The sequence below is a fragment of the Camelus bactrianus genome, chromosome 5 (genome assembly GCF_048773025.1).
Source record: "Camelus bactrianus isolate YW-2024 breed Bactrian camel chromosome 5, ASM4877302v1, whole genome shotgun sequence".
Taxonomy (NCBI): Eukaryota; Metazoa; Chordata; class Mammalia; order Artiodactyla; family Camelidae; genus Camelus; species Camelus bactrianus.
In genome coordinates, this window is record NC_133543.1 from 56370311 (window position 1) to 56391103 (window position 20793).

The window sequence follows — 20793 nt, forward strand, 5'->3', positions numbered from 1 at the left end:
AGGCATGAGGAATGGGGAGTTATTGCCTAATGGGTGCAGGGTTTCTGTGTGGGGCAATGAAAAAAATTTGGAAATAGATGATTGTACTACATTGTGAGTGTACGTAATGCCACTGAACTGAAACTTTAAAATGGTTAAAAAGGTAAATTTTATGTTATGTATATTTTACCACAATAAAAAAAAACAAGAAAAATTGGCAAGTGATATCACATATTTTAAAAGAAAAGAAGAAGAGGAAACAGAAGAGGAATAAGAAGGAGGAGGAGAAAGCTGTTCTAGTCCTAATACCTTGAGACCCTCACAGGGGAGGCCATTGTAGGTGCACTGGTTGACAGACCCGGCTGATCCTGACCTCCCAAGAATCCCTGCAGGAGCCAAACAAGCAACGACAAGGTCCTACTGTATAGAGCACAGGTAACTATATTCAATGGCTTGTAGCAACCTATAGTGAAAAAGAACATGAAAAAGAATATGTATGTATATATATATAACTGAATCACTATGCTGTATACCAGAAACTAATACAACATTGCAAATCAACTGTACTTCATTACAAAAAAGTAAATGGGAAAGGAGCCAGACAGGCAAGTGAAGCTGCCTTCCTTTCTCCAGAGTAGCCTGACTTCCAGCTGATTACCTCTGAGTGACCTCAAGCAATGTCTCTTGGAACTGAGGAATTACCTAGCTGAGCCCTGCCCCACTCCTCAAAATCACAGACCTAATAAAATAGTCGCTGTTTGAAGTTGCCGGGTTTCAGGGTAATCTGTTGCACCAGGCATAGATAACCAGAACGTACTCCCCTACTTTCTGTAAGTGGGTTGGCCTGATGGTTAACGGTGGATCTAGAAGAGTGATATCAGTAAAAAATACCACTCAGGCAAGTTTTAGGATGTTTGGAGAAGCATTTGGAGGGTGTCCAATGCTGGTCCCCCTCATCTAAGGTGGAGGTCAAAACAATCTGCCTTAAGCATTGTATCCTAGGTTGCTGGTAAACATCCTTTACAGACAAAGGCCAATTCAGCCATAAATTTAAAAGTTTACAGCCTGTATTTTGCTTTCATTCAAAATGAAGTTACTTTTATGAAGTCTGGGGATGGGGGGTGGGTAGTACACATCATAAAAAGTACTACTATTCCCTTTACTGAAACGTCAATGAGGAAAGTGATACTATTTTTCCACACAAAAATATTACTATTTGGTGATATTTGAGAAACAGAATTATGAAAGCTGCTTTCTAATTTTTGTCCTAAAATTGGAAGGTGAACAGGCTTTGCTGTGCCTATGAACTTGGGGCTGCTCCTCAAGGCCTCAGTGGAGAGGAGTATCTGTTTGAGGCAAAAATAAATAGTTACTACCTGTACGCTATAGTGTGTTATGACAGATGCCAGGAGACCTGAGTCCTTTGCTCACTTTCACCCACCATGGAACGTGAGCAAGATACATGACTTCTCTGGAAGTGTGTTTCTTCATCCACAGAAATCAGCACACTGGAATAAGCAACCTAAGATATGACACTTAGAATCTTGATGCCCAAGCTGCACCCCAGGCCAATTACATGGGAAGCTCTGTGGGTAGGACTCAGTACTCAGGAGTTTTTTTAATTCCCCAGTGCCTTTCAATAAAGGCAAGGTTGAAAACCACTGAAATGGAGGAATGAGGCATGGATATATCTTTAAAATTTCCATCCAGCTCTAAAAATGTTGTAACTTAGCTATTTCATCAATGCACTGGAAGAGGGTGGTCCTCTTTTCATGCCATGGCTCTTGGTCCCAAGAAGCATCTGAAGCATGTAGTGCTCCAAAGCATTGGATACTGGATAAACTGATCAGTGTGTCTGCTCTTTGTCCATCTACAAGTCCCCACAAGCTGAGAAAATGTCTCCTTCTCATCATTTTCCTAAGGAACAGATTTCAGTATGCCTTAGCAGGAGATGAAGTAAAGAAGATCTGTATGCCGTGGTTCATTAAGATTGATATAGCCTTACTTGAAATGATGTAACCTACCTTTATGGATGTCATCAGCCTTAATAAGCCTGTAGAGAATTTCCATCTGATCTATGACAACAAGGGTGGCTTTGCTGTCCATCGTATTACACCTAAGGAGGCCAAGCACAAATTGTGCAAAATGAGAAAGATCTTTGAGGGCACAAAAGGAATCGCTCATCTGGTGACCTATGATATTCACAACAATCCACTACCTGTACTCCCTCATCAAAGTGAACAACATCATTCAGATTGATTTGAAAAGTGGCAACTACTAACTTCATCCAGTTTGACTGGTAACCTGTGTCTGGTGATCAAAGGTACTAGCCTGGGAAGAATTGGTGTGCTCACCAACAGAGAGAGACACTCTGGTGTTTTTGATGTGATTCATGTGAAAGATGCCAATGGCAACAGCTTTGCAACCTGGTTCTCCAACATTTTTGTTATTGGCAAAGGCAACAAAATATGGATTTTTTTCTTTCCCAAAGAGAAGATATCTGCCACACCATTCTGAAGACAGAGACAAGAGAAGGGTGGCCAAACAGACCAGTGGGTAAAATGATGTCTAGGTGACATGATTGGAGAAGTTTTTGTACTTAAGTAAAGATAATATGGCATGAATAAATAAATGAATGAATATTATGTAAACTGATACCTCAAAATGCTATAATTCCTTTAATAAATATTTATCACATGCTATGTTCTTGGTATTTTGCTTAACACCACAGATACCAAGAGTAGTTCAGCATTCTAGATAGTGGGGGGAGCAATCAAAAAGAAATAGAGACGTATTCAGTCTTAATTCAAGGGAAGAAATTGAGTGGTCACTTCTCCTTGGAGGAGGGGAAAGAGATTCAAAGAGGAGATAACGTGACCCAACTCTTCAAGGATGATCTGGCACTCAATAAAAATAAGGTGCAGTAGTGGAGCGTAGAGGAAGGACAACTCCAGTTGTCCAGCTCCCTAATGTCTAACATTTACACTAAAACTATTGATATGATTAAGTGGAGACCTCTGTTTTGGTTAGTTCCGTGACAACAGCAAACTTTCCTAAAAGGGCTTGTCTTATGAAAAAAGGGCTCAAAGGCAATGTGATAGTTCAACTACTAATAACAGCTACCAGTTATGAGATGCTACCATGAGCCAGCACTGTGCTAAGCACACGATATTCATGAGTTCAGTGACTTCTGATCACACATGCTAACTGCCTCAGAATATTCAAGGGCCATAAGATCATTTGGATTTGTTCTATGTGGTCCTGGGTTAGAACCAGGCTCAATAAGTGGAAGCCACAGAAAGACAGATTTCAACTCAACAAAAGGAATAGTTACCAAAGAGGCCATACTAGGCCAGACCAAATAACCTCTGGACAAAGTAAGTTTTCCACTGTTTAACACTTTATTATTTGCCTTTGTAATAGACTGTTTTTACCCCAAAACTACTTAGAGATTAAGAACAAAGAGGCAAAGACAGAATGTAAAGAATTCTGAGTTTTTAAGAGTTTGTTATTCATCTCATCCACAGATACATCTCTATTTCCTACAAGACCAGCAGGAGGGAAAAAAAAGATAGGGAGAGAGAAGCTCTTGTCTCAAGTAAAATGCAAGCTTAAGCAGCTGGAGCACATGGAGTTCCATTGGGATGTGTGCAGCAAGTTAGTAAGGTGCACCTCACGAAACTCTGAAAAAGTGGTCCTTGAAGCTTACAGTCCCCTCTTCTAGTTATAGAGGTAAACTGGTGCCCAGAGTGCCAGTGTCAGCTGCCAGTCCCTTGCCTGGGTGGGTTCTTGTCCCCTGACATCCATCCATCTATGGAGTCTACCTACCCATGTGCTTTTTACTCTGAACCTCTTGTTTTGACAGATGGCTTTAACTTCAAATTACAAATAATTTTCTCTCTGGGTACGATCTCAGTCCCTAACTTCTGTTTAACATTTTAGGTAATAGCCTGCCGTTCATCATCTTAAGCAATTTACAGATTTAATCTTACACTTTGTGTGCATACATATGTATGTAAATACATACAATAGCCTGCCGTTCATCATCTTAAGCAATTTACAGATTTAATCTTACACTGTGTGTGCATACATATGTATGTAAATACATACGTGTTCTGATACAAATAATTTCCTGCTTCATTATTTTCTCACACAACATCCTGAACCACAGGAGGGTAAAGAAGAGGAAGCCTCCCGTGAACTGGGTACTCCCCACATCTCTATCACCACTACACCATACTTGAAGGACTCCACAACCCTCCAACTGGTAGAACTGTTGAAAAAGGCCTCCAAGGATCAGGTGGGTAGTGGAATGAGATTACCTGGAATTGCTCTCCCACATCTAAGAATCTGTAACTTTCTGATAATTAACTTGAGTTGAAATCAGCCTTGAGATGGGCCTATTTCCCATATCTGTCTTTCAGTCACAAGTTATAAATAATCATGGTTGCCTTTCCGAGATCAGTGAGGGGAAGGGAATGGGAGGATCAGAACACAAATGACATCACTGACTGACTGGTTGCAGCCAAAATTATAAAAATGAATAACACATGTTCTTATGCTTAGGAAGTTCATAGTCTGCTAGGGGAAACAGAGCCATTCCAGATCATTTTAGAACAATGTGGCAAATAAAGTGATTTTTAAAAAGATACAAGATGTCATGGGACCACAATGGAGGCACACACAGTAAGGTGCAGAATTTGGAAATCATCTGGAGAAAGTAATTATTAAAATTAATCTTAAAATAAAAGTAGGATTTACACTGGCATGTCAAGGGAGATATCAGTATTCTGATGTGGTGTTGTGTTGTGTTGTGTTGTGTATGGAGGTGAAAATTCTACTCTAGACCAGAGACATCAAGGCCAGCATGGATGAGAGATGGGGCTGGAGAAGACAGGAGGGGCCAGACCACCAAAGACTTCAGTGCCTCATTAGGGCATCTGGGCTTTACCTTGGTGGCAGGAGGAAGCCATTGTTGGGTCTTAAGCAAGAGAATGACATGGTCAGATATGCTTTTCAGATAACTGTGGCATGGCTTTGTAAAAAATTGATTTGAGGAGGCAAGACAGGAGGCAGGGACTACTGCAGGAGACTGCTGCAGTAATCCAGAGAGGAGATGATAAGGGCTTGAACCTGGGTGTTAGTAGTTAGGAAAACAAATAAAGTTGAGAAATATTACATGGTGAAATAGGGAAGCTCATGAGATGATTGGGCATGGGGGTGTCAAATAGGGGTGGATGAGGGACAATTTCCAGGTTATTCCAGGTATATCTTTACAAATATATGTTTTCTTTTCTTTGTGGTAAATACCTAGAAGTCAGATGGCTGGATCATACAGATGTTTTACTTTATACAGAACTGCCAAATTGCCAAATAGTTTTATTTTATACAGAACTGCCAAATAGTTTTCCAAAATGGTTATATGATTTTATGTTCCCACCAGTACCATATAAGATTTCACTTCCAATTGCTTCATATCTTCACCAATGTAGGTATTGTCAAGGTTTATCATTTTGGCCACAGGAGAAGTCAAACACAATACATTTTTCAGTATCTGCTAACACTTTGGAACATTCTATTATAATGGAGAATTTCATACATTCACTCAAGCATTAGATGTATCCATCAGTCAGCTTCAGTGATTATCAACTCATGGCCAGTCTGGTTTCATCTTCATACCCATCCATCCCCTCCTCTCATATTATTTTGAAGCAAATCCCAGACATTATATCACTTCTTCCATAAGTATTTCAGTATTTCCTCTAAAACAGAAGAACTCTTCTTAAATTAAAATGCAATTACATTTATGCGATGCAAAAATCCTTACCAAAATATTAGCAAATAGACTCCAACAGCACGTAAAAAAGATCATACACCATGATCAAGTGGGGTTCATCCCAGGGACACAAGGATGGTTCAACATACTCAAATCAATCAATGTAATACATCACATCAACAAGAGAAAGGACAAAAACCGCATGATCATCTCACTAGATGCAGAAAAAGCATTTGATAAAATTCAACACTCATTTATAATAAAAACTCTCACCAAAGTGGGTATAGAGGAAACGTATCTCAACATAATAAAAGCTATATATGACAAACCTACAGCCAGCATAGTACTCAATGGTGAAAAACTCAAAACCTTCCCACTAAAATCTGGGACAAGACAAGGCTGTCCACTCTCACCACTCCTATTCGACATAGTCTTGGAAGTACTAGCCACAGCATTCAGGCAAGAGAAAGAAATATAAGGGATCCAAATTGGAAAAGAAGAGGTAAAATTGTCACTATATGCAGATGACATACTATATATTACATTTCTTTAAAAAACAGTACTAGCTTAATATCATTAAATATTCAGGTAATGTGCAAATTCTAATTGTCCCAACAATGTCATAAATTTTTTGTACAGTTTGTCTGCTCAAATCAGGATCCAAATAACTACACATGGTACAATCAGTAAATTTGTCTTTAGAGGATCTTTTAATTCAAAGGCTCCCTTTTCTTTACTTTTATTCTCTGCAATGTTTTTGTCAAATAAATTGCATTGTTTGTCCTCTAAAGTTTCCCTCAGATTGGGTTTTGCTGGTGCATTATGTAAAATATTCCTCTGTCTTCTGCATTTTCTGTATATTGTACTTTGGATCTAGGAGTTTAATCATATTCCAGTTCAATTTTTTTAAGCAACATTACTTCATATTTGTATTGTGTTCTTCCATCAGGAGGCACATGATGTCTGCTGTCTTTCTTTTTTATGTCAGCACTGCTGATGCTCAATGCCTAGATCCTTCACTCATTTGGGGTTGCGAAATGGTGATATTCCAATTTTATTCTATCTTCATTTGTGTATTGAGATACTTCTATAAGAAGAATCTTTTTCCATCTACTGATTGGTTACCCTAAGGTACAATTCATATAAAAAAGACAATAAATTCTTATTTCCCTTGATTTACCAATGTTTTAAACAATGAATTCTCTACAATTCTTCAATGGACCAATTTGTTTAGGGCTTTTTTTGTATTATTAGGATAAACATATTTGGTGTGCTTTAATTCATTGCAGTTAATATCATTTTTGATGATCATTTTTTCTGCCAATCAAAAAGTACTTAGTCCACTGACAAATAGCTTTTAAAAACATTATTATGCTTCAAATGGTTTTTACTTTCAGTTTGATGCATGGCTGTCTTTCTAATTCAAGTAATTACACAGTATAAGGCAGTGCTGAGAAGGGGCAAGATCTTTACAACAGCATCATTGTTGCCAGCATCTTCAGAGAGCACCCACTCTGCCCTGGCCTCTTGTGTAAGCCTGTCTTGAAGGAAAGTTCCCCTGTCATGGACTTAGCTTGTGCTCTTCTATAACATAGAAGGGCCACTCAGAAGGCTACTAGAACTTGGGCAGCAGAGCACAGTGGTATTCACTAGAGCCCTGATCCTGACTACTTGGGTTAAAATCCTGGCCCAACTGTCAAACTCAGTGAAGTTATTTTATCTCTTTCTACCTCATTTTCTCTATCTGTAAAACAGAGAGTAGTAACAGTATCTCAAAGGGATGTTATGCTGATAAATGAGCTAATAGATGCAAAACACCATTTGCCTGGCATATGGTGAGTGCTCAATAAATGTACAAAATTATTACTGCTCTCATCATTCAAGCTGAACCCGGATTTCCTTTAGAACTCTCAGACCTACCCAGGAGTGGAGGTTTGAGACCTCAGATGCCTGCAGGACCACTAAAACGCCAGTCTCTGCTAAGAAGAAAAATACAGCAATTAGGTGCATGAGTAAGAGACAGTTGAACCATGCCATGCGCTAACTTTCACAAGACACAAGAAGGAAAAGAAAGCTGTGGCTCTTAGTGTACATTCCTAATTCTGTCAACTTAACTCATTTTTCCTGGGCCCTCTTATGTGCCAACTGGAATTATCTACTTTGGTAAAGACTTAAAACTTTGGAAAGCATTTTTACCTGCATCATCTCACTTGCTCCACTTAACAGTCCTGGATAGAGGTAGAGATGATCATCCCTTTTTTGACAAACAAGGGAGCTGGCAGTGACTTGCCCAAGGTCACAGAGTCACCTACAGGCACAGCAAGAACTAACCAGATTTTCTGTTTTATAGCAGCTTGAGGCCATCATGGCTGCCTCCTTTTATCCACTGATTTATTAGTTCAATAACTATTTATTGAGCACCTATTCATTTGTCAGGCACTGTTCTAAGACTAGAATGTTGTTGATATAGCAGTGGAGAGGAAGAACCACACAGACAAAAATTCTTGCCTTCGTAGAGTTTACTTTCTAGTGGGAGGAAACCAAAACAAGCAAACAAATAAAAACGCATAGCATGTCAGATACTAATCAGTGCTAAAAAGTAAAGCAAAGAATGATAATAGGGAGTGTAACAGAGGGACAGGGATGGGTTACAGCTTTAACTGACTAGTCAGGGAAGGCCTTACTGAGAAGGACAATTGAGTCAAGTGAGGGAGGTAAGGGAGGGGCCTTGCAAATATTTGCAGGAGGAGCTACCAGGCAGAGAAGTGGCAAGGGCAAAGGCCCTAATTGGGAGGCAGGCCTAGCATGTTGTAGGAACAACATGGAGGTAACTGTAGCTGTGGTGGAGGCAGCAAAAAAGAGATGGTATCAGGACCAAACTGTCTAGGGCTTTGTAAGTAATTGTAAGGCAGTTAACTTTTATTCTGAGGTAGATGAGATGCCACTGGAGGACAATCATATAATCCTTACCAGGAAGTGAAATCAATAATAATATATGATAACCCTAAGGTGACCCAGCAATTCCAATCCTAGGTATTATACGCACGAGAAGAGCACACATATGTGCACCAAAAAACATACATAAGAATGTTCATAGCAGCGTCATTCAAAATAGCCACAGATGAATACAACCTAAATGTCAGAAACAACAGAACAGATAAATACACTTTCTTTATGGATGTTATATTTCAATGATGTGTATTAAAGAAATAACATGAACAAATGAAAGGTCTATGATATCTACCCATGCTCAATGATTGAGCACCTACTATTACCAGGCACTGTTAATCACACTCAGCTTAATTGTTGGATTACTTATTATTATTGTATCACATACAACAGATCTTCAGGGAAGGGGTCTTAGTTCTCTTGATACAGTAGCAAGTTCTTTGTTTTGAGAGAAGAGGCCTAATGTTAAGCCCAGCCACCCACCTGTGGTACAATAATCAGGCAATGACAGAAGGTCCTCTTCTTAAGTGGTAAGATAAACACTTCTTAAGTGCTAAGATCTGCAAAACCTGCTCAAGCTCTTAACAAATACTTTCAATGAAGCACACCTGAATGTGATGTCTATCAGAAAATATAATCAAGAATAGATAAGTAGCCCAGAAATGAACCCACAAACTTTTGGTCAACTAATCTTCGACAAAGGAGGCAAGAACACACAGTGGAATAAAGACAGTCTCTTCAGCAAATGGTGTTGGGAAAACTGGAAGCAGCATGTAAAGCACTGAAGCTAGAACACTCCCTTACACCATACATAAAAATAAACTCAAAATGGATCAAAGACTTAAACATAAGACAAGATACAATAAAACTCCTTGAAGAAAATATAGGCAAAACATTATCTGACATACATCTCAAAAATGTTCTCCTAGAACAGTCTACTCAAACAATAGAAATAAAAGCAAGAATAAACAAATGGGACCTAATGAAACTTACAAGCTTCTGCACAGCAAAGGAAACCATAATTAAAACAAAAAGACAACCTACAGAATGGGAGAAAATTTTTGCAAAAGATGGAACTGACAAAGGCTTGATCTCCAGAATATATAAGCAGCTCATATGACTTAATAAGAATAAAACAAACAACCCAATCCAAAAATGGGCAGAAGACCTAAACAAGCAATTCTACAATGAAGACATACAAATGATCAATGGGCACATGAAAAAATGCTCAGTATCACTAATCATCAGAGAAATGCAAATCAAAACTACGATGAGGTATCACCTCACACCAGTCAGAATGGCCATCAATCAAAAATTCACAAATGACAAATGCTAGAGAGGCTGTGGAGAAAAGGGAACCTTCCTACACTGCTGGTGGGAAAGCAGTTTGGTGCAGCCACTGTGGAAAACAGTATGGAGATTCCTCAAAAGATTAGGAATAGACATGCCTTATGATCCAGTAATCTCACTCCTGGGCATATAACTGGAAGGAACCCTACTTCAAAAAGATACCTGCACCCCAATGTTCATAGCAGCACTATTTACAATAGGCAAGACATGGAAACAGCCTAAATGTCCATCAACAGATGACTGGATAAAGAAGATGTGGTATATTTATACAATGGAATACTATTCAGCCATAAAAAATGACAACATAATGCAATTTGCAGCAACATGGATGTTCCTGGAGAATGTCATTCTAAGTGAAGTAAGCCAGAAAGAGAAAGAAAAATACCATATGAAATCGCTCATATGTGGAGTCTAAAAAAAAAGGAAAAAAAGAACATAAATACAAAACAGAAACAGACTCATAGACATAGAATACAAACTTGTGGTTGCCAGTGGGGAGGGGGGTGGGAAGAGACAGATTGGGAGTTCGAAATTTGTAGACACTGACAGGCATATGTAGAATACATACACAAGATTATACTGTATAGCACAGGGAAATATATACAAGATCTTGTGGTAGCTCACAGTGAAAAAGAATGTGATGATGAAAATATGTATGTTCATGCATAACTGAAAAATTGTGCTCTACACTGGAAATTGACACAACATTGTAAACTGACTATAACTCAATCTAAAAAAATGTAAAAAAGAAAAAGAAAAAAAAAGAATAGATAAGTAACTGTAAGGAAATATGTGACCTTAATTTTTTTTTAATTCTAGTTTAAGAAGAAATTTTTAAAATTCTAGTTAATTGAGAGTAGACTAGCTTACAAAAAGATTTCATGTTTCCTCAATTGTCTTATATTCAAATCTTTTTGCCTATTATTAGATGAGCTATCCATCTGGCATTTAAATCTTATCTTCTAGGAGACAGGCTGACATGGTGGGTTTCTTACATTTTAAACTAAGGGATATATAGAGCAGTCATTAGAACCAGACCCTCAATTAAAGTCAGGCTGTATTAAAGCCAAATTACCTTAAATATGACATGTTTTCGTGTTCTATATTTTTAATGTATTATTAAATACATTATGTGAGTATTTGTAGAGGCCCACAAGGTGTGTATTACAGTCTTATGGCAAGAGTATTCAATCTCTACCCCAAGAGTAAGATCACAATAGAACCAAAACTCAGATGGGTGGAGGAAAAAAACAGAAATGACTCTGGAAAATACTTAGGGAAATAAGAAACCCAGAGCCTAAAGCAAACCATAAACCACAGCTTTCTAATTCCAAGATGATAGTGGGGAACATCTGTTTACCAGTTAAATACGCTGCCATTTACATAAGGAAGTACATTTAATGGACAAAGCATTAAGATCACTGAAGGGTGACATGTTTTGTTTGCAGGAATATGTGATTGCACAGCCTTTGCAACCAGTAGTCACGTCCAGCATAACTGAGGAGCCCAGTGAGCCCCTCCCACTGCATCAAATTCTCGCTGTTGAAATCCTGTGTCTGGCAAAGAAAACAAAGCTGCCCTGGATACTCCATGTTGTGAGTTCCAGGACCACAGAGCAAGTGGAAGATTCTCCTTGGAGACATTTTATGCTAAGAAGCCACAGAATCTAAAACCATGAAAACTAATAGTGTAATGACTTTGAGTTTTTATACTTATTTCAATCATTTTAAAAAGATGGAACCAGCAAGAACTTTCCTAAACACCTTGACTAATAAATTGTCAGTGTTTAAACAACAATTACATTATGAAATGGAAATTAGCTGTTATGATCAAGCCATATGGCTAATATAATTGATTGGTTCATATTTTAAAGAAGATAGAAAGCACAACCCAAAGAATAACTAAATAGATTTTACAAAATTATCTAGAAGTGATAAGTTCTATTTTGTTGGACAGGTTAGGGTTTTTTATGTGAAGAACAGAGAAAAACCTTTGTTATCTCTGATTTTTGAATAGAAACCATGATTAACAAAAAAAATCCTCACACAAAATGGAAATTTGCACATATGTATATACACACACAAAAGATATATATTTATGTGGGGCAGAGACAGTAAAGTGAGAAGCTATACAAATAATTCATGACTATAGCTGATAGCATGAGAAAAAATTGTTCTGGGTTTTCTCCCTGTTTTAAAAGTACACTTCAGCATATGTGGAGTAACTCTGCAGTTATATCATGTTTGACTATGTTTATCTGCAGCCTTCCTCTAATACATGCCAATTTCCTTCACTGATACTGGAGATACTAAGATGTGTTTACAGAAAAAATATCTCCAGGCTTGTTGGGGACACATCTTGAGTTTTTAAAGTCACAAACTGGGCACAGTTGTCCCTTCTCATCTGAATGTCCTGAACACCTTCTCTGAAACTGGATCGAGTCTTTTCTTCTGTTGATCTCTCAATCTGTCTGAAAATAAGCCCTAGACATTCTATACTGGAAATGTTATGTCTTTGGGGGTTTTCTCCTCTTTGCTTAGGCTTTGTTGGGGGGTTATTGTTATTGTTATTATTTTTAGTGAATTGCTGGCTCTGTCCTCCTGGGTTGCTAGTACAAAATGCTTCACATAGGTTATTTCCTCTAACTTTCACAAAGATCCTTTAAGGAAGCATGATTATCATCATCCCCATTTTACAGATGAGGAAAATACGAATCAAAGAGTATAGTGGATTTGCCATTGTAGAGCAGCAGAGACCAGAAGACAGATTACTTCTAAGCCCACATTATTTTCCCTGGGCTATCTGCAAAGACAACTTTATCCACTGCTTTTCTTCACCCTTTGAAATGGGTTTCTGGAAAGTGGTGATGGCCAGTGTTGCCCTAACTTTTAAAAAAGGCAAGGGTGGGGGGGAGTGGGAAGGAGGTGTTTCACAATAAATAGGGACCTTGAGTTGAGGAAGTAAGGAATTTTTCTCAAATCGGTTCAGCCAAAGCAGGCCTGGCATTTTTAAGCCCACTGGCCTCTACCTTTGAGCACCCACTCCTCTTCAACACTTCATATCCACAGGTCCTGAGTCCACTGGGTCTTATCCTGCCTGTATGTTAGTGTAAGAGAGAGAGAGGATCTTGTGTTTGCCCTAATGTCTGCATAAAGGGAAATGGCATATATGGAGTGCCTTCTAAAAACACATCACAGGCTTTCTGTGTGACATGAAATGACTCGTGAAATCCTTTGAGGTAGAACTATTATTTATTCCCATTAGGCAGAGAAGGACACTGAGAAAGGTTAAGTAACTTGCTCACAATCTCAGAGTAGATGATCCAGATGGAGGCAGGGATTGTAGACTTGACCAAGGGGTCCCCTGGGACCACTCTGCGGGGCTGTGTCACTTGAGTTCTCCTTAGCGCTAGCCTAGATTTAGTACAAGGGTCCTAGCCCCGCAACTAATGGTAGGGCAGAAGGCAGCGGGAGGAAGATGGAGGGCGTGAGAGTGCCCAACCCAGGAACAGGCACTCGAGCTTCGTTAGTCCAACTCTTCCTTTACGAATGAAGTTTAGAGAAGCAGCTAGACAGAAAACCCGGGCATCACCAGAGTCCCAATTTCTGCTGACCCTTTGCCATGCGGTGAGAGGCGCATGTGCACGCATCTGCCTGCCCACAGCAACAACGGAGGCCCTTGGGACAGTGTGAAGTTAGCAAGCGCCCTGCATTAACACTGGTGGCACGTTATAGAAAAGCCCCTGTAGTGTCCCGGCTCTTTGAAAACGGGAGGCCACGCTCTCCCTAGAACAACGTCTAGGGGTCCGACACTTTCCAGGAAATCTCCGGATGTTTCAGGGCAACCCCGCGATAGCTTTTCTAGCCGCCAGTCCCTGGGAGCGGATACCAGGCCTGCGGGGCCAGAGGTTGGCGCCTCTACTACCGGGAAAACGTTGCGGGCGGGGCCTGCCCTGCCCCAGCGCTCCTTCCCGGCCCTGCCCGGGCGGCTGCCGAGTCCATGTCCCCACTCGGCGCGACTGGCCAACACCCGGCTCCCTTGACCCTCGCTGCACAACTGACTCAGGTGCGATAGGTGTCAAGTCTTAGTCCAGGTCCAAAGTCTGGGTCCAGGGCCGCTCCCAACAAGCCCTCAGCTGCCTCTGTGTATGCGGCTGCGGACTCAACCTTGACATCCCCTGGTTACTACAGGATAGCGCATCTGTGACCTCTTTTTTTAGCTTCTGTTTCTTCAAAGAAAAAGGGAGTTGGAACCGAAGGTGGCCGTGGGACCTGGAGTTACCATCGGGCCAAAAGCCAACGTTTATTTCCCTTCCCTTTCTCTTAAAAAAAAAAAAAAAAATCCCCGGCCCTTCAAGGCCACTAATGCCCAAGGACAGAATTGTAAGAGGGACGGAAAGCCCTCGGTGATTTTCGCCGGCGCCGCGAGTCTGGATGCTGGTAGAAGCCGGCGGGAGCGGACCTGCTTCGCGTCAGGAGCACCAGGGTCGGGCCCCGCGGTGTTGGCCCCACTTCCGGGCCTGCGAGGACGCGGCGGGCCAGGCTTGGCCGGCTAGGGGAGCGGAGAGATAGCCAGGCAGGGCTCTGAGAGCGCCAGCGCCCGACCTGGTCGATGCCCCCTCGGTAACGCGAGCCCTTCTTAGCGGGATTCCGCTCCCGCATCCTGATCGGCGCTCATTAGTTGGAGAAAGGACTCTTGGCAAGTCGTCTCGGCACTTTTAGAGCCAAGTTCCTGAGGGTCTAGGCCTGTATCTGTTCCCCGCCCGCCAGCCACCCCTGTCCCCTAGCCCCCAGAAACCGCGTAGGCCCCCACGAGCTGGGGAAAGTTCAGGTTTGCACAGCAAGAGGAGGATAGAGGTCAAGAGTTCTGTCGGTCACCCGCCAAAGAGGGGCCGGGACTCCAGGAACACAAGGGAGGTCTTCCACTTCTCAGTTTTCAAAGTGTGAAAGTTTCTAATGCACAGAGTTCATCTGGGTTCACTCTCCATAAGCCCCAACGACCTCCTATCCTAAGAAGACACTTGCCAGTAGGACTTAGTTAAGGCCAACCAGGAGCAAGTCTGATGGTAGTCTTTCAAAAGCCTTCTAAGGAGGGCAGATATAGAGGTCCCTTTTCCATGCGGGGAAACTAAGCTTTCAACAGAAGATTCCAGAAGCTTAAGCCTGCACTTACCTGGCACAGCCGGTCCCCCAGCCTCCTGGGTCAGCTGCTCTGCCTCATCTGGAACCTTCCCCGTGTCCCACCGGTCCCCTTGAATTACTTGCGTTGGACTCCTCAAGGGCAGAACTTCAGGGTCCGCTTCTGTCTCCCAGAATGCTTCCGGGGCGGGGTGAACAGCGCGGTTCCCAGCCGCGATCCGCCCCACCCCTGGGGGCCTCCGAACAAGGTGCTTCAAAAATACCGTCCCTCCACTTGATGAGACGACCGCCCATCAAGCTGTCGTCGCCAGTGCCGTCAGCCCTAAGTCCCTGTAGCCCGGTGGGTCCTGCGCACCCAAGACCCGCCCTGTGCAGTCACCCCAGTTCTGCCTATAAATTTCAAAAGCGGCCACCGAAGCTCAGACCGGAAACAGACGTGAAGGACTTATACCCTTGAGCGCGCCCAATCCGGATCTCCCGCCCAGCAGGCCTTCTCTCTTGCCTGCCAGTGTGAAGGATTACAGGAACAGTAACTACAATGGCTATCATTTACTAACTACGTGCCCAGCAAACTTTAAAAGGTTTTATTGTCTAGAACAAGCCTTTCAACAACCCAAACGAAATAATTTCTATTATTATGCCCATTTTACAGATGAGAAAACTGAGGTGCAGGCAGGTTAATAGATCAATTACCTGAGCTCCATCCAGGAAGAATCTGCTTTCTCCCCACTTTAATTTTAGATAGGATGTGGAGCGTGTTGGTAAGGGAGGCAGCATGTGTTCTGCAGGGCTCTACTGGGCTCTCTGATCCTTTGGTTCTCCCATGTCACCCATCAACAAACCATAGGGAGCATCTCCAGGGACTCTGCTAGAGAAGAGGCAGGGCAAGGGGAGGCAGAACTCAGCTGAGAACCTCAGCCTAGAGACAGACTCATCTCACCTGGCTCTGGATGTTTTAGTTGTACAACCCTGGGCAAGTTGCTTAACCACTTTCAGCTTCTGTTTTCTCAGCTATAAAATAGGAGTGCATAATGCAGGTGGGCAACTTTTAAGATCCTTGTGAGGATTAGATGAAGAGACTTCCTTTTTCCTCTTCTTTTCCCTTTGGTTTCCTCATGGTGCCCAGGATGTATTATGCTCATGATAAGGTATTTTTCTCCCTTTTTGCATTTCTGAAAGTAGCACATAGTGCCTCCCACCCTATCCTACTCACTGCCTGACTCTGCCCACGCACCAGTAGAAGTAAGTGATGCTCTTCCTTCAACCTCAGGCCTAAACCTAGCAAGCCTCTGGGGAGGAGCATTCCTCAGACTTACCTTGGCCTCAGTGAGTGAGTGGCCAAAGGAGGGTGCAAGTCCAGGTCCGCAGACTCCCCACTCCTTCCTATTAACCAGGCCAATTAACATGTAGAACTTACTCTAATGACATGCTCTACCTAGTGTGAGCTTTACACATATTAACTCAATCTCCCCAACAATCCATTAAAGAAGGACAACCGCTATTCCATGAATGAGGAAATTGAGGCACAAAAGGACTAGTAATTTGCCTGTGGTCACACAATCAATGAGTAACAGAGGGGGGATTCAAATTACTAGGATTTATTGTCTCTTACATTGGGGGAGGGTAAGCAGTGGGGGAGGGTAGAAACACCCATGCCAGGGTAGGAAGCCAGTTAGAACCTGAGTCCAAAAGATTTCCCTACAGAACCTTTAGGTCCAGAGACTTGCAGGTGACAAGGCCCAGAGTGTCTGCCCACCATCAAACCATATTCTCTTGGCCCCAGCCCCGCCCCCCAGAGGAGCCACTCCCCACAAGCCCTGGACCCCGCTGCCTGAGAGGCCCATCTTCAAACTGCAGCTCTGTCCAGCATTATCCCCAGGCCTGGACCTATCTCAGACCTTACAGCTCCTGAATCTGATGCTGTCCCTGCCCAACTTCCATCATCAGTCTGTCACAGGCACTATTCCTTTCTGGGTCCAGGTCTCTCAACTCCATATGCCTAGGGCTCTTTACTGCTTGGAGATCTGGTCAAATTTCTAGGAAACTTCTGCCCCCTGCCCCCTTATCCCATTTTCTCTCCTCTAGAGACCCCCAGGGCATGGAAACTGGTGCAACCTCTGGGCCATTTCTTTTGTATTTGGGGAGTAGGAGTTGTTTCTTGGCAGATAGGAGGCTGCAGAGAGTTCTGGGCTCCGCATGGTGGATGTGGGGAGAATTGGACCCAGGAAAAAAACCCAATGCCCCTCAACCCCTAGTCCCTTTGAACTCCCCCTCACAGCACCCCAGCTGGGGACCACACCCGACTGGACCCTGAGTGTAAGTTACTACCTCTGGGGATCTCCTCCATGCCTTGCCTTCTGATTAAGGGTGACAGTTAAGGCAGCTGTTTCTGAGCTGGGCTTCTCCCACCCTCCATCCCTCCCATTAGCAGCCCTGGGTGCTTCAGGAGCCTTTGGCATATTCTCTGTCCCCATCATTTATTAATTTGTCCAGTCAACAAACATTTATTGAGCTTCTATTCTGCAGGGATCCAGAGCTAAAACTCAACACTTGCCCTCTCCAGCCACCAGACATTCAAGCCCAAGTGAGGAGAATTCAGTGATCCCTGAGGGGAAGGAGGAACAAATCAAAGAAGGTGGCTGAGGAGCTTACCCTCTGGGAGGAATAGGAATTGGAGCGGGGGCAGAAGCCAATTGGGGCATTCCTGAATAACCCTCTGGAGGTAACTTCCACATGGCCTCTCTCTGGACAGCCTGGTGGTCAGGGAGGAGGTGAGTGGGGCTGGGAGCCCGCTAAGCACCTTCCTGAACTGGTCACTTCACACAGCCCTGGGAACCTCCTGCAGTTGGGCCAGCAGAGCTCTGTCCACTACACATATAGAGGTGGTCTGTCCCAGAGCTGGACAGACGTTGCCTGCCCCTAACCATTTCTGGTCCCATGCATCTGAGTGGTGGTGGTCAACTTGTATAGAGCACCAGCACGCGCCCCCAGGTGATCTGGGCAGTCGAGGGTAGGGGAAGTGACCAACCTTGGCGAAATGAATGGGGAAGGGGGGTTATGTAGGCTAAGGCCAAGAGTTACTGCGAAAACTGCAGCCTTAAGCTTTTTCCCCCTCATTCTGGTCTCATTTGCGTCTCCTGGCTTCGTACCTCGGTCGTGACCACTTGGAAACCTCATGGAACAGGGAAACCACATTAGGGCCGGCAGCGAAGCTCTCGTGGCTCCTCCTCCAGAGGGTCCGTCCTCCATCCGCGGAGGGCGAGGAGGAGCGCGACCCAGCGGGGCGTCACGTACCCCCGCCCCCACTACCCGGAGGGCGTTTGGAGACCCAGCCCTGCGGCGCGTGGACTGGAGCTGTCTTCCCCAGCACCCGGCTCTACCCCCGCCTTCCGGCTGCCCTTGCAGAAACGCTGGGCCACCTTTAGGTGCCTTCTCGCCTGGTCCTCCTGCCCTGGGTGCGGAATGGAGCTAGGAATGTCGGGGTGGGCATCTCCTGGCTGCGGAGTCCCCTGGCCCAGCGGCCAGCCAGGACTGAACCTAAGAAGGCAGAAGTTTCGGGTTCGGGTTCGAAGTGGCGATCTCGGCAGCCCTCCACCAAGAGGATCCGCCCAGAGCAGGGAAGGGCCTGCCTGGGATAGGCCCCCAAATGGGTTTGTGAGTGGTGGTGAGATAGGACACCTCACCCCAGGCCGCGCCTGCGGGCCGGCTGTTGTCCCCGAAGCCGCAGCCTTCAGCCCACTCAAGAAGTCCTTCCTTCTTGTTTGGTCAAAGCCAATGCAGATCTGCCCCATGGGAGCCCCCCCCCCCCCATACGGGTATCCTACCCGCACATACCTTTCTTTGAGGCCGAGACTTCTGGGGCAGCTTAGCCTAGTGGCTGAGATCAGAAACTCAGGATCTGGGCAGCGGGGGGCTGAACTCTGGTCTGCCACTTAGAAAAAGTGTCTATCATGCAGCTCAACTTACCCCTCAGTAAAATGGAGATAATAACAGAAACTATCTCATCAGAGTGGGGTAAGAATTAAGTGAGTTAATATGTAAAAATTGCCCTTAACAGTACCTGGCAAATGGAAAGCGCTAAAGGTTTTTTTTTAAAAGGGGGGGGGGTGGCGGGAGCAGTGGAGAGGGGAGGCAGTGGAAGGTAATGAGTCCCTAGTGGAACACCCATTTTAATCCCTCGTCCCTCTCCGCGAAGCTTTCTGCCCAGGGGCTCTAATCTTGCCTGCCACAATTTGAGTCAGGCCTCGAGGCTGGCAAACCAGCGTGCTTTCGTAGGGAGAGGGGAGGGAGATTGGGGCTTAGAAATCTAAGGCCAACCCTGTCCTCCTGCAGCTTCCACTCCTGGGAAGAACCTGGGCTAGACTACCACTCCCTCAGAAAAGCTGCTATATCTAGCAGGAGATCTACCAGGTTCCCCAGCAGTCTTGGCATGGGGGTAGAAACACAGGGGTCACCGCCTCCTTGACTCAGCTCTTGCCAAAGGGCTCATTAAAAACCCCGGTCTGCAATCCCTGTCCCAGGAATAAGTAAATCGTCTCCTAATCTGGCTTGGAGGAACCAAGGGTCTCAAGAAGTGGCCAGGTTTACCCTCTCAGTCCCCGCCCAAGTCTCCCTGAGAGGGCGAACGCCGGGCCACGCAGGGGCACCATACCGGGCCCAAGACTCGCTTTGAGACAGGGACAAATTATGGGCCAGGAAAGCCGAAGCGCTGGGCCGACGTCATGGCTGACCGAGCTCTCTCCCCAGCCGTTGGGCGGGCCGACAATTCCTAACAACTTCTCTGAAGGAGATGGGTCCGTGTTTATCAATTGGTGCGCCCCGCCGGCCCCTTTCTTTGGTAAACACTCTTTAAACAAACAGCCCATTCACTCTGTTATTGCCAAAGCTGCTCAGAGCTTTAATAAAAGCCCAGGGAAGATCAGAACCCGCGTCCAAGGCTGCTGCTTAATCCAATGAAGGCAATTTCCGAGGATAATTGCGAACATGTTTTAATGCATATGCATGAAAAAGGATTTTTTTCCGAGAGACCGACTTTACATGCTTATGTAATTGATTGAGGCGCTGACCCGCTATTCAAAATGTTATTTGAGAACCATCAGAATGCGTAAACTTGCAAATTGCCCAGCTTGTATCTGAATTAATACCTCATTCATCATCATTATGGGTTGATAAGTTAATTTAACCATTTCATTCTGCCTTAATGAGCTATAGTTAAATTAATGCCACATAATATATGAAAGTAACATTTAAATAGAAGCACTGGGCTGAGACAAGCTGAAGCTGCTGCTATTTGGGCTGAAATAAGGTGACATAAATCTTTTCTTCATTACAGGACCCAGTCTGCTCTACCAGCAGTTATGAAGTATTTATTCATTCACTTTCTTTTGCGAAGTTGCTTTGCCAAATAGCATAGGTAAATTATGTGAGCTTGTAAATAATGCCTGAGGATGTATTTATTAAAATAAAATTGGGGTGGGGTGGGGGAATCTATAAAAAGCAATTTCACAACAAGCTTACCCAATGCCCTAGGAAAGCCAAGGCCTGGACTGCCAGCTTCCCCCAACTTGGCTCAGAGTGACCACAAGGCTCTGGAAGACACCA

At 43.8% G+C, this 20793-nt stretch overlaps 1 pseudogene; it reads left to right on the top strand.

Moving 5' to 3' along the window:
• The first annotated feature begins 1756 nt into the window (after window positions 1–1756).
• On the top strand, window positions 1757–2539 carry LOC105073458 (small ribosomal subunit protein eS4, X isoform-like; annotated as a pseudogene).
• Window positions 2540–20793: the final 18254 nt, after the last annotated feature.